The 9,439-nt window shown below is 48.0% G+C and overlaps 1 non-coding gene across 1 annotated transcript; it reads left to right on the forward strand.

Moving 5' to 3' along the window:
• Nucleotides 1–8,839: 8,839 nt before the first annotated feature.
• Nucleotides 8,840–8,911, forward strand: TRNAA-UGC. The gene has a single exon. It is a non-coding gene; the product is annotated as a tRNA-Ala (tRNA).
• The last annotated feature ends 528 nt before the right edge of the window (nt 8,912–9,439 follow it).

A 9,439-nucleotide genomic window follows, 5' to 3' on the forward strand; every position in this document is an offset into this window, starting at 1 on the left:
AGCTCCCAGCCCCTCAGTACTCTCGTGAAGAAAGGAATCTGGCCGACTCCCTTGGGCTCCAGGAAAAGGAGGGATGGCTCCACTCCACAGAAGAAAAAATCCTCCTACCTAAAAGCCTAATACGGCCAGTACTACAGAAACTACATCAGACCACTCACGCTGAAAGAAAGGCTCTCACCCAGCTTATGAATAAGTATTTTCTAACCTCTGGATTAAGACCCCTGGCTTCCCAGGTACAGGCTGAGTGTTTAGTCTGTCAAAAAAACAACCCTCGACCAGGAGTGTCAGTGCCACCAGCCACTCTGGAACCTACCCCAGGGCCAGGATTGGTGTGGCAAGTAGACTTCACTGAATTCCCCCGAACCCAAGGGTTCAGGTACCTCCTCGTCATGGTGAATTGATTCAGCGGATGGCCTGAAGCCTTCCCATGCCGAAACAACACTGCCAGAACAGTGGCTCTCAAGTTTGTCAAGGAAATCATTCCTCGCTTTGGACTCCCCCAGTGAATGGAATCTAACAATGAAACACACTTCACATCGCAAGTCATTCAGGGGATTTCGGATGTTCTACAGATCACCTGAAAGCTCCACACTCCATGGCGACCACAGGCCAGTGGAGTAGTGGAACGTACTAATCAGACACTCAAGCGGCATCTCTCAAAGGTCTGCCAAGAGGCTTCTCTTCGGTGGCCTGATGCCTTACCCCTTGTTTTGCTCCGAGTTCGTGCTCTCCCAAAGGGCAGGTTAGGGCTTAGTCCCTTCAAAATTATGTTTGGGAGGGCATGGCCTATAAATGGTACACCGGTTCTGTTAGGGGAGTGGAAGGTAGGCTGCGGTTTCTTATCTCAGTACATGTGCTCTCTGTCTGCTGTTCTCTGTTCTCTCCACAGGTATACCAAAGATTTGCAGCCTCTCCCGCTGGATGCCCCTGTCCACTCCCTGCAGCCTGGTGACTCCGTTCTCGTTCGTACCTGGAAGGACGAGCCTCTCCAAGAGAAGTGGAAGGGACCTCACACCGTCCTGCTGATCACCCACACAGCAGCAAAGATCGAGGGATACAAGAACTGGATCCACTACTCCCGTCTGAAAGCAGTGCCAGCTCCTGAACGGTGGACCGTCCAACCTGCGGAAAAAACTGCCAACGACGATCTGGGACTTAAGCTGTTATTCAGGCAACAGTAAGGCCTGCTGGGAATGCCCTGTGACCCCTTTGGACAGTTACAGCGCACTCCCCGTGAACATTCTGAGCGTTGGCTGTGTTTATTTTCACAGGGCCAGCCTAACCTGTGGGCCTGGTCCCTTTTGTTTTTAATCTGCTTGTTAGTAGTAGTAGTAATTTTGTGGGTATTTGGGGAATTGTAATTGTTAGGCCTTAAAATCACTTGCCCAGTATGGATCCAGGCCTAGGGTTTGCCACAATGTTACTCTTTGCTATGGAAACACTCCTCTCGTTAACTCCCGTTTCTCCCCAGGCACATGCGGGATAAAGGAAAATCCCTAACAAATTAAAGTCAAATACGTATAAGAACCTGAAAATTTGCTTTGCCCAAGAGTTTAATCTCTCTAATTGCTCCTCCGTAAACTTTGTACCCCCCGTGCCCCGAAGGTCCCTATGTACCCTCTCATTGACAGCCCCAGTTCCATAGAACTCAATTACGTTTTGTCCACAGTATATGAGAACACTCAGCCAAAGGTTTGTTGAGTATTCTCAAAGGAGGGAATTGTTGGCGGCATCAGGCATGGCCCAGTGTTGACAGAGGGGTGGAAAATGACAGTGCCAATGAAGGCTCCCTGTATTAGGCCTCTGCTTGTCTGAACCGCTTCCATGTTTAAACTTTAATTAACTCCACAGGCTAGATGGAAAGAATGAAATGTGTGGCAACTAGTTATCAGTACCAGAAGGCAATTATACAGCCTGCTTGCACCTGGCTAAAGGGAGTGAAACAGAATGACCGGTCAAGAAAAGTTACTAACAAAATAATATATTTTTTGCCAAGTATAATCTAACCTGTTTAGAGTAATTGCTATGTTATAATGTATTTGCTGTATGGGAACTAAAAAGGAGGGAAAAAAAGGGGAGAAAGGGGGAAGCTGGGCATTGGGGGTAATAGACATGCTTAGCTAAAATCATGTATAAAGACAGAGAGCTGCTTGTATAAGGTGTGCTTAATCTAAGACGTGTGTCTCCAAGCATCCTGCGCTTTGAAATCTCAAATAAACTTTTTTTGCTTCTCCACCCTGGTGTGTCTAATTGGAGCGAGGCACTCCGGGCAACGAATCACTGTTGCTGTCGCCTCAGGCCTTTTGTGCCGGCAACAACATCCTCACATTCCCAACTAGTCACATTGAAATAAGGTTCTATTGGGCTGTGAGGAATACAATCCTGCCCTGATATTCCTGTCACCTCCAGAGAAAGGGAAACTTAGTTTGGTAGAATCCTGTCTGGCAAGAACTCACTTATCAATAGACACAGCTGGAAAACCCTTATGTCTGTATAGATGTAGTTGTGAAATCCTCCCTTCTGTATTGTTTTGTATGTTTATTTGCATGGTCTCTGTCTGGTTCTGTGATTGTTTCTGTCTGCCGTATAATTAATTTTGTTGGGTGTAAACCAATGAAGGTGGTGGAATATAATTGGTTAAATAACCATGTTACAGTATATTAGGATTGGTTAGTTACATTTCAGTAAAATGATTGGTTAGGATATAGCTAAGCAAAACTCAGGTTTTACTATATAGTCCGCAGTCAATCAGGAAGGCGGGGGCAGGGGAATGGGAACAGGGACTGGGGATGGGGGAATTGGGATCCTGTTTTGCTACGGGGGAAATGGGAACAGGGGATGGGAACTGAAACAGGGACACAGACAAGGCTCTGTGGTGTCAGAGCTGGGAAGGGGGACACTAAGGAAGGAAACTGGAATCATTGCTTGCTGGACGTTCACCCCAATAAACATCGAATTGTTTGCGCCTTTGGACTTTCGGGTATTGTTGCTCTCTGGTCATGCGAGAAGGACCAGGGAAGTAAGAGGGTGAAGGAATAAGCCGTCTAACACTGTCATTTGTTGCTCTAGGCTCCATTCATATCCCACTCCTGACACAATCACTGTCTTCTGTCTGACGAAATAGCCTAATTTCAACCTCTCCTGTAACATTACACCACCAACTATTTAGCATTTGTATGAGAGAAGTTGGAGGGAATTGAAACATCTTCAAATGGCAAAACTTTTCCCCCGACCTGGTCAGTGAATCCTATGGTGAGAAACTTTCTGTGCATTTCAGTTTCTTGTATTGTTGGATGGGGCCTGAGGTGCTGAAAGGGAAATGTCCATGGAAAACTTGGACATCACTGTTGTCCAAAAAAAGTCTGGTGTTAGACACAATCACTTCTTGTATTCCTGTGGAATCCGAGTCTAGCTGAAGAATTTCTGTCTATCCTAGAGAGAATCATTCCATTGTAAATACAAATGAAATGAGATCTTCAGGTCGAGTCAGCGCCTTTTAAAAATATTTACTGAGAAAAAAGCCATTCTTTGTCTTGTTGATAAGGACAAGAAGCCCTCTTTGCCTTTCCATTTCAAATGCGAAATGAATGGAGATTTTCATTGAAAAACTTCTGGTTTTTAGGGGGAATTGAACCCAGGCCATGGCTGTTTAAAACACAGGAAACTACTGCTTAATGCACCAGGGAGGGCTGTTTTTTTCTGACAGCCAGTGTTGTTTTTCTCAGCCTCCTATGTCACCAATGTCAGACTCTGAGTGTAGTTAAGCTCTGGAATAGGCTCCCAAGGGTGTCTGTGGTGTCTCTGTCCTCAGAGGTTTTTAAGAACAGGTTGAACAAACCTCTGTCGAGGATACTCTGCATATACTTGGTCCCATAGACAACCTGCTCTGGCTCTATCTGCTACCTTCATCGTGTTTGGATGTAAAGGTGGGAAATGATGGGGAAATTGGCCCCTCTTTCAAGTTTATATGTTGTAACTTCTACATCTAGACCGGGGTGGCCAACCTGAGCCAACGTAACTGCCAAACGTGCACCTTTGTATGCAACTGCTGAGTCAGTTGTGAACCTTCCCATCATTATCATTATCCCTTTGAAATAATGATGGTGATGGACACTTGGCTGTATATCCCAGAGTGCCCTGGACGTCTACAGGCTGCATTAGCCAATCCAACCATTCGGCACTTGCAGATGGGCACCTCTGTATTGTGCCTGAGTCTTGTACAGCTATGAAAGGCTGGTAGATGCCGATATTTTCCCGTCTTTTTAACCAGCACTAATACCAGGCCAGGCCAGGGCTGGGAAGAGAAAAGAGCAGCAGGTTTCCCCTATTGTGGCCATCTCGCTTTTTCTTGACTAGCTTCACCCAGGGGTGAGCTGGAGCTGGTTCGCACAGGTTCGCACGAACCGGTTGTTAAATTTAGAAGTGATTTTAGAACCGCTTGTTAACTGGCTTCCCTGCGAGGGAAGCTTTGATGGGTTCTGGCTGGGAAGGTTGTAATTCCTCCTCCCGGCCGCCGGGGGGCGCTGCGCTGCAGGAGCCATGTGAGCTGCCTCCTGGCCCGGTTGCTGCTGCTGCTCCTCGACCTCTGGCCCTGGGGCTCCGGCTGCTGATGCCTGGTGAGTCCCCGGCTGCCTCCTGCTGCTCGGGCTGCTCCCAGCCCCTCCCCGCGTGTGAGTGTCTGCGCCCCTCCCCCGCTCCCCCTGCCCACAGCCAGCCCCTGTTGCAGCCAGCCCATGTCACACTCCCTGCCTCCAGCTAAGCCCTGCCCCACGCCCCTGTCTGCAGCCAGCCCCATGTCCACTGGTGCCTTGCAGTTCCCAGGGCAGTAACCCTGCACACCTGCTTCAATGAGGGGGGCAGGGAGCAGGTGGGACCCACATGTGCAAACCCTGTGACCAGACAGCAAGTGTGAAAAATCGGGATGGGGTGGGGGTTATTAGGATCCTATATAAGAAAAAGACCCAAAAATTGAGACTGTCCCTATAAAATTGGGACATCTGGTCACCCTAGCACACCCCCAGGGAGTGGCGGGGACCCACACATGTGAAACGGAGCTCGTTTCTAGTTCAGCCCCATCTTTTTAAAAAAGAACTTTAGGTAGGGTTAACATACATCTGTATTTTCCTGGACATGTCAGGCTTTTCAGTTCTTAAATCGCTTTTCAGTTCTTAAAAATTCCTCCCAGGAAAATATAGACATATGGTAACCCTATTGGTACAAAAAATACATGCTGTGGCACATCCCTTAAATCAGAACTTTTTATAGGGAACTGGTTGTTAAGATTTTAGCAGCTCATCACTGGCTTCACATCTGCACCAACTTGTGTTTTTGAAATATGCCCTTGGCTAGCTCAGTTGGCAGCGAATCAGGCTTTTAATCTGAGGGTCCAGGGTTCAAGTCCCTAGTCAGGTAAAAAACTTCTCACTGTGACTATAAAAATCTGTCTTTCTGGAGTCTTGTTCAGTGTTACTCTTTCTCTTCAGGATTTTGCCTTTCCTAAGAAAGGCCTTTCTGTGGGGAGGATTGAAGGAGCAACTCCTTGACATCCCCTCTGTCCTTGCAGGCTGGAGGAATAAAGTCCTCTGGGCATAGAGCATGTTCCTCCCCTGCACAGACACAAACACACAGAATATTCACAAGGAATTAGAATTAGAATCCACCACTTTCCTTGGAGCTTGTTCCTGTCATGAATCATCCTCGCTGTTGAATTTTTGTGCCTTAGTTGTAATATGAATTTGTCACTTTTCACCTTCCAGCCACTGGGTCTTGTTATGCCTTTCTCTGTTCGATTAAAGAGCCCTTTAATACCCAATATTTTCTCTCCATTAAGGCCCTTCAACACTTCAGTGAAATCACCTTTCAATCTTCTTTTGATAAGCTAAACAGGTTGAGCTCGTTCAATAGCAAAGAGCCACCAAATGTTCTGAGGGCTGGAGAAAAATGTCTTCTAGGGAAAGTGGTGGATTCTCCATCTCTTGATATCATTTAATGAAGACTAGATGCCTTTCTGGAATGTGTTTGCCCAAAAGTAGCTCTTGTGTCATACAGGAGGCCTGTGATATGCAGGGGGTCAGATTAGATGCTCTAATGGTCTCTTCTGACCATAAAGTCGACTAATTTCTGAAAAACTGATTGTAGCATTGGGAGCAGCGTCTGATGTTTTCCTGTCTAGCCGGCTTGTTTCCTAGAACGAACGCTCCTTGAGTGGGGTGATCCACAGGGAGTAGCTCAAACCTCCAAAGTGCCTGGCCAGGGGCAGGACATTAGCACAGCAAGGGAGGGGTGTGGCAGTGACATCACAAAGGCCTTTTGCAGGACCTCAGACTATTGGTCAAAGGTGGTGGGGAGGTGGTGACCTAACAGAGAGATGCTGACATCAGCCAGGCAGGACAGGGGCGAGGGGCCAGGGAAACCTCAGAGACCCCTGTGGCTTTGCTTCAGCAAGTCTCCTTCTCGAGGTCTCTCTTTGAGGACTGAGAGAGTATTCGGGTTCAGGCACGTGAGCGCCAGGAGGAGCCTCTTTCGAGTTTTCTCCTTCCCTTTTAGTGATTTTACTAGAAAACAGAAGTCCCTGTTTAGAAGGTAAGAGCCTTCTTGAGGGAAGGGGTGTCCTGGGCGTGTCACAGTTCGGATGCCAGTGGCCCCCCTACACTGTCAGGAAGTTCCCGCCACCCTGCTCTGTGTTCGCAGTGCGGGAGAGAGCAGCATCCACGGCAGTGATTTGCTCCTGGCTGCTGGAGCAGAGCAGCAGGCTCAGCTGTCAGAACTTCCCAGAGCGATGAAAGGGCAGGGGCCCATGGCTCTGTAGCAGGAATGCAGGGCAGGCGAGTTCACAGCAGGCATTGTGGGATACTGGGGAAGGCCAGTTATGGTGATATAATGAACAGCAGTGTTTACTCTGTTACTTTAAGTTTGCTGCAAAAAGCTCTAACCCTCTCATTGAAGTCATTTTATTTTGTCAGCAAAACAGGGCACTTTTGTCGCCAGACATGGCATTGCAGTGTGTACACCAGCCACAAGCTACCGACCGAGAGCGTTGTGTGTTTTTCACACACCTCAGCAATATAATTCTGCTGAAACAACTTTGTAGTGCAGACCTGGCCAAAGATTCACTCTGCTTTGCAGAATCCAAACACAAGCAAAGCTTGTCAGGCCCTGGTGGCAATGGCAGGGACTCAGGTGTGGGCAGACACTGTATTATAGCTACGCACAGGCACCATGGCTTAGCTGGCTAAAGCTTTTGTTTTGTAAACAGGAGATCCTAGGTTCAACTCCCAGTGGTGCCTTGTTGACTGGTTGTTGGGACACCTGGTATTGGCTACCTTGTCAGAAGACAAGGTTCAGAGCTAGATGGCCCTTTGGTCCAGCCCAGTGTGGTTTTTCTTATGGTTTAAATAACACTCACAGGCACTGATAACAGAGTTACTGAACTTTTGGGAGTTAGGAGCGGGTAGGTCAGTGGGCCAGTCCCCACACCGATGACCTCCTCCCTCTGGGACAGGGGCAGGTCTGAGCTCTCACCCAAATGCTCATTGTGGCTGCCAGAATCTGTGAGCAGCTTGTTTAGTTTACAGCAAAGGTTGAATCCTGCTTTGTGCACCATGTTGAAAATCCTAAAGTGCCCTTTGAAATATCGAATGCAGCAGGACGTATTACTGTTCCTGCCCCAAAGCAGACAGACCAATGGAGAAATGCCATTGAGTCCATGGTAATACTCCCCTGCCATTTTACCTTTTTTGCTGGCTAAACTCCTTCTTATCTGCCCGGCCCAGGCTGTCCTCTGCCTCAGCTGCTGCTCCCGGCCTGCTCTAGAGTCAAACACGCAGGGCCCCCAGGGGAATGGAGGCTGGGACAGGGCAGCAGCCTGGGTTGGGCTGGGAAGATGCTGGGAGTTCTTGTTCCCTGAGAACGGGCCTGGCTCCCTTCTCAACAGCAAACAAACCAATTCCATGACCCCTCCCCAGAAAAACCAGCCTGGAACCAAGGGCAGCAGGGGACGATTCCCTGCAGTTCCCACCGAGGCAGGAGAGAAACCAGGGCATTTCTAGCAGAGCTTATGGAACTGACGTGGTGAAACCAGCCTTTACTAACAGGCAGTTCCAGTTTAAGCTCAGTGTTTTTAACAATTTTTACAACATTAAATAACCCTTCAATCGTAGTGTCACCATCCATAAAATTGCTTCAGCCTTATAGGTTCCCAGGTGCACAACTAAACATCTCTTCAAATCCAAGGGAGTGGAGATCAGTCAATGTTCTGAGTCATCCCACATAGAAGAACCATGTTGTGGTACATACTGGCCCCATCATGTGGCCATCGCCTTTCCCTCCTCTCTGTTAAAAGTTTTAGTATTTTGCACAGAAACTTTCTTCCCTCAGGAGAGACCTGGGAACCAGGGCTGCCAGCCAGACAAACACCCTTAAGAGTAGGTGTAACCTGTCAAAAAATGATCTCCTCTCTTCAGTTCAGTGACACCCTGAAATGTTACTTATCCCGCAGAGCCAGAGGATTGAAAGTAACTACATCAAACCCCTGTGTAGCTGACAGGAATGAACACAAACACTCCCTTGTATCTGAAGAGATCTTTAGTTTTACCCTTTGTTAACTGCAAGACTAAAGGGAAAGGCAGTGGTGGTGCCAGATATTAAGAGTGAAACATGAAACAATCATCATAGTTATGCCCATAGTGACTGCAAAATCTTTCTATATACTTCTTATTATCATCAGTGTATTATTTTGGCCTCAGAGCAGGGAATGTGTCCCTCATGCTGCTTTTAGGCCACTAGGTGCTCTGGAAACAGGAGGGCTCTGAGTGTAACCTATAGCACAAATGGCCCATCTGGGGATGTAGCTCAGTGGTAGAGCATATGCTTTGCATGTATGAGGCCCTGGGTTCAATCCCCAGCATCTCCAATTCTTTTCACCATGCTGCTTTGCTCATCCCCAGAGGGGATGGGGCCCACCAGTCTCCCTGCAGGAATTTTAATCCTGCTCAGTGAGGGGCAAGTGCCAATTGCATGGAAGGTCGGGGTGGAGTTTCTGCTCCTAAGTCTTCTCTGTACATTTAAGATTCCCACCAGCTGTGCTGCTTGGGACAAGGGTACATGAGAAGGGCGAATCCTCCAGCACTGGAGGGAAAGGTCCCATCTGCAAAGACTAGACTTATTTCTTGTCTGGACCCAATCTTTTCACCTGGTATAGCCCTTGTTCCAGCTAGGGAATGTCTCATGACTGCAGCCATGTTTGTTCAGTTCCACCCCCTTATACAGCTTTGGTACAAGGCAGGAATCTTTTGTCTCTCACCTGGGGAAGAGCCCCAGGTTTAAGATGGATTCCTGTACCGGGGGACATGGTCACATGTCCTGTGAGACCCCCAAGCCTTCATTCTTCCTGGCCTGACTCACAGATGGTGCAGGACAGAGCCATCTCCAGTCTATTGTC

Source organism: Mauremys mutica, chromosome 22 (assembly GCF_020497125.1).
Source record: "Mauremys mutica isolate MM-2020 ecotype Southern chromosome 22, ASM2049712v1, whole genome shotgun sequence".
In the NCBI taxonomy this organism is placed as follows: Eukaryota; Metazoa; Chordata; order Testudines; family Geoemydidae; genus Mauremys; species Mauremys mutica.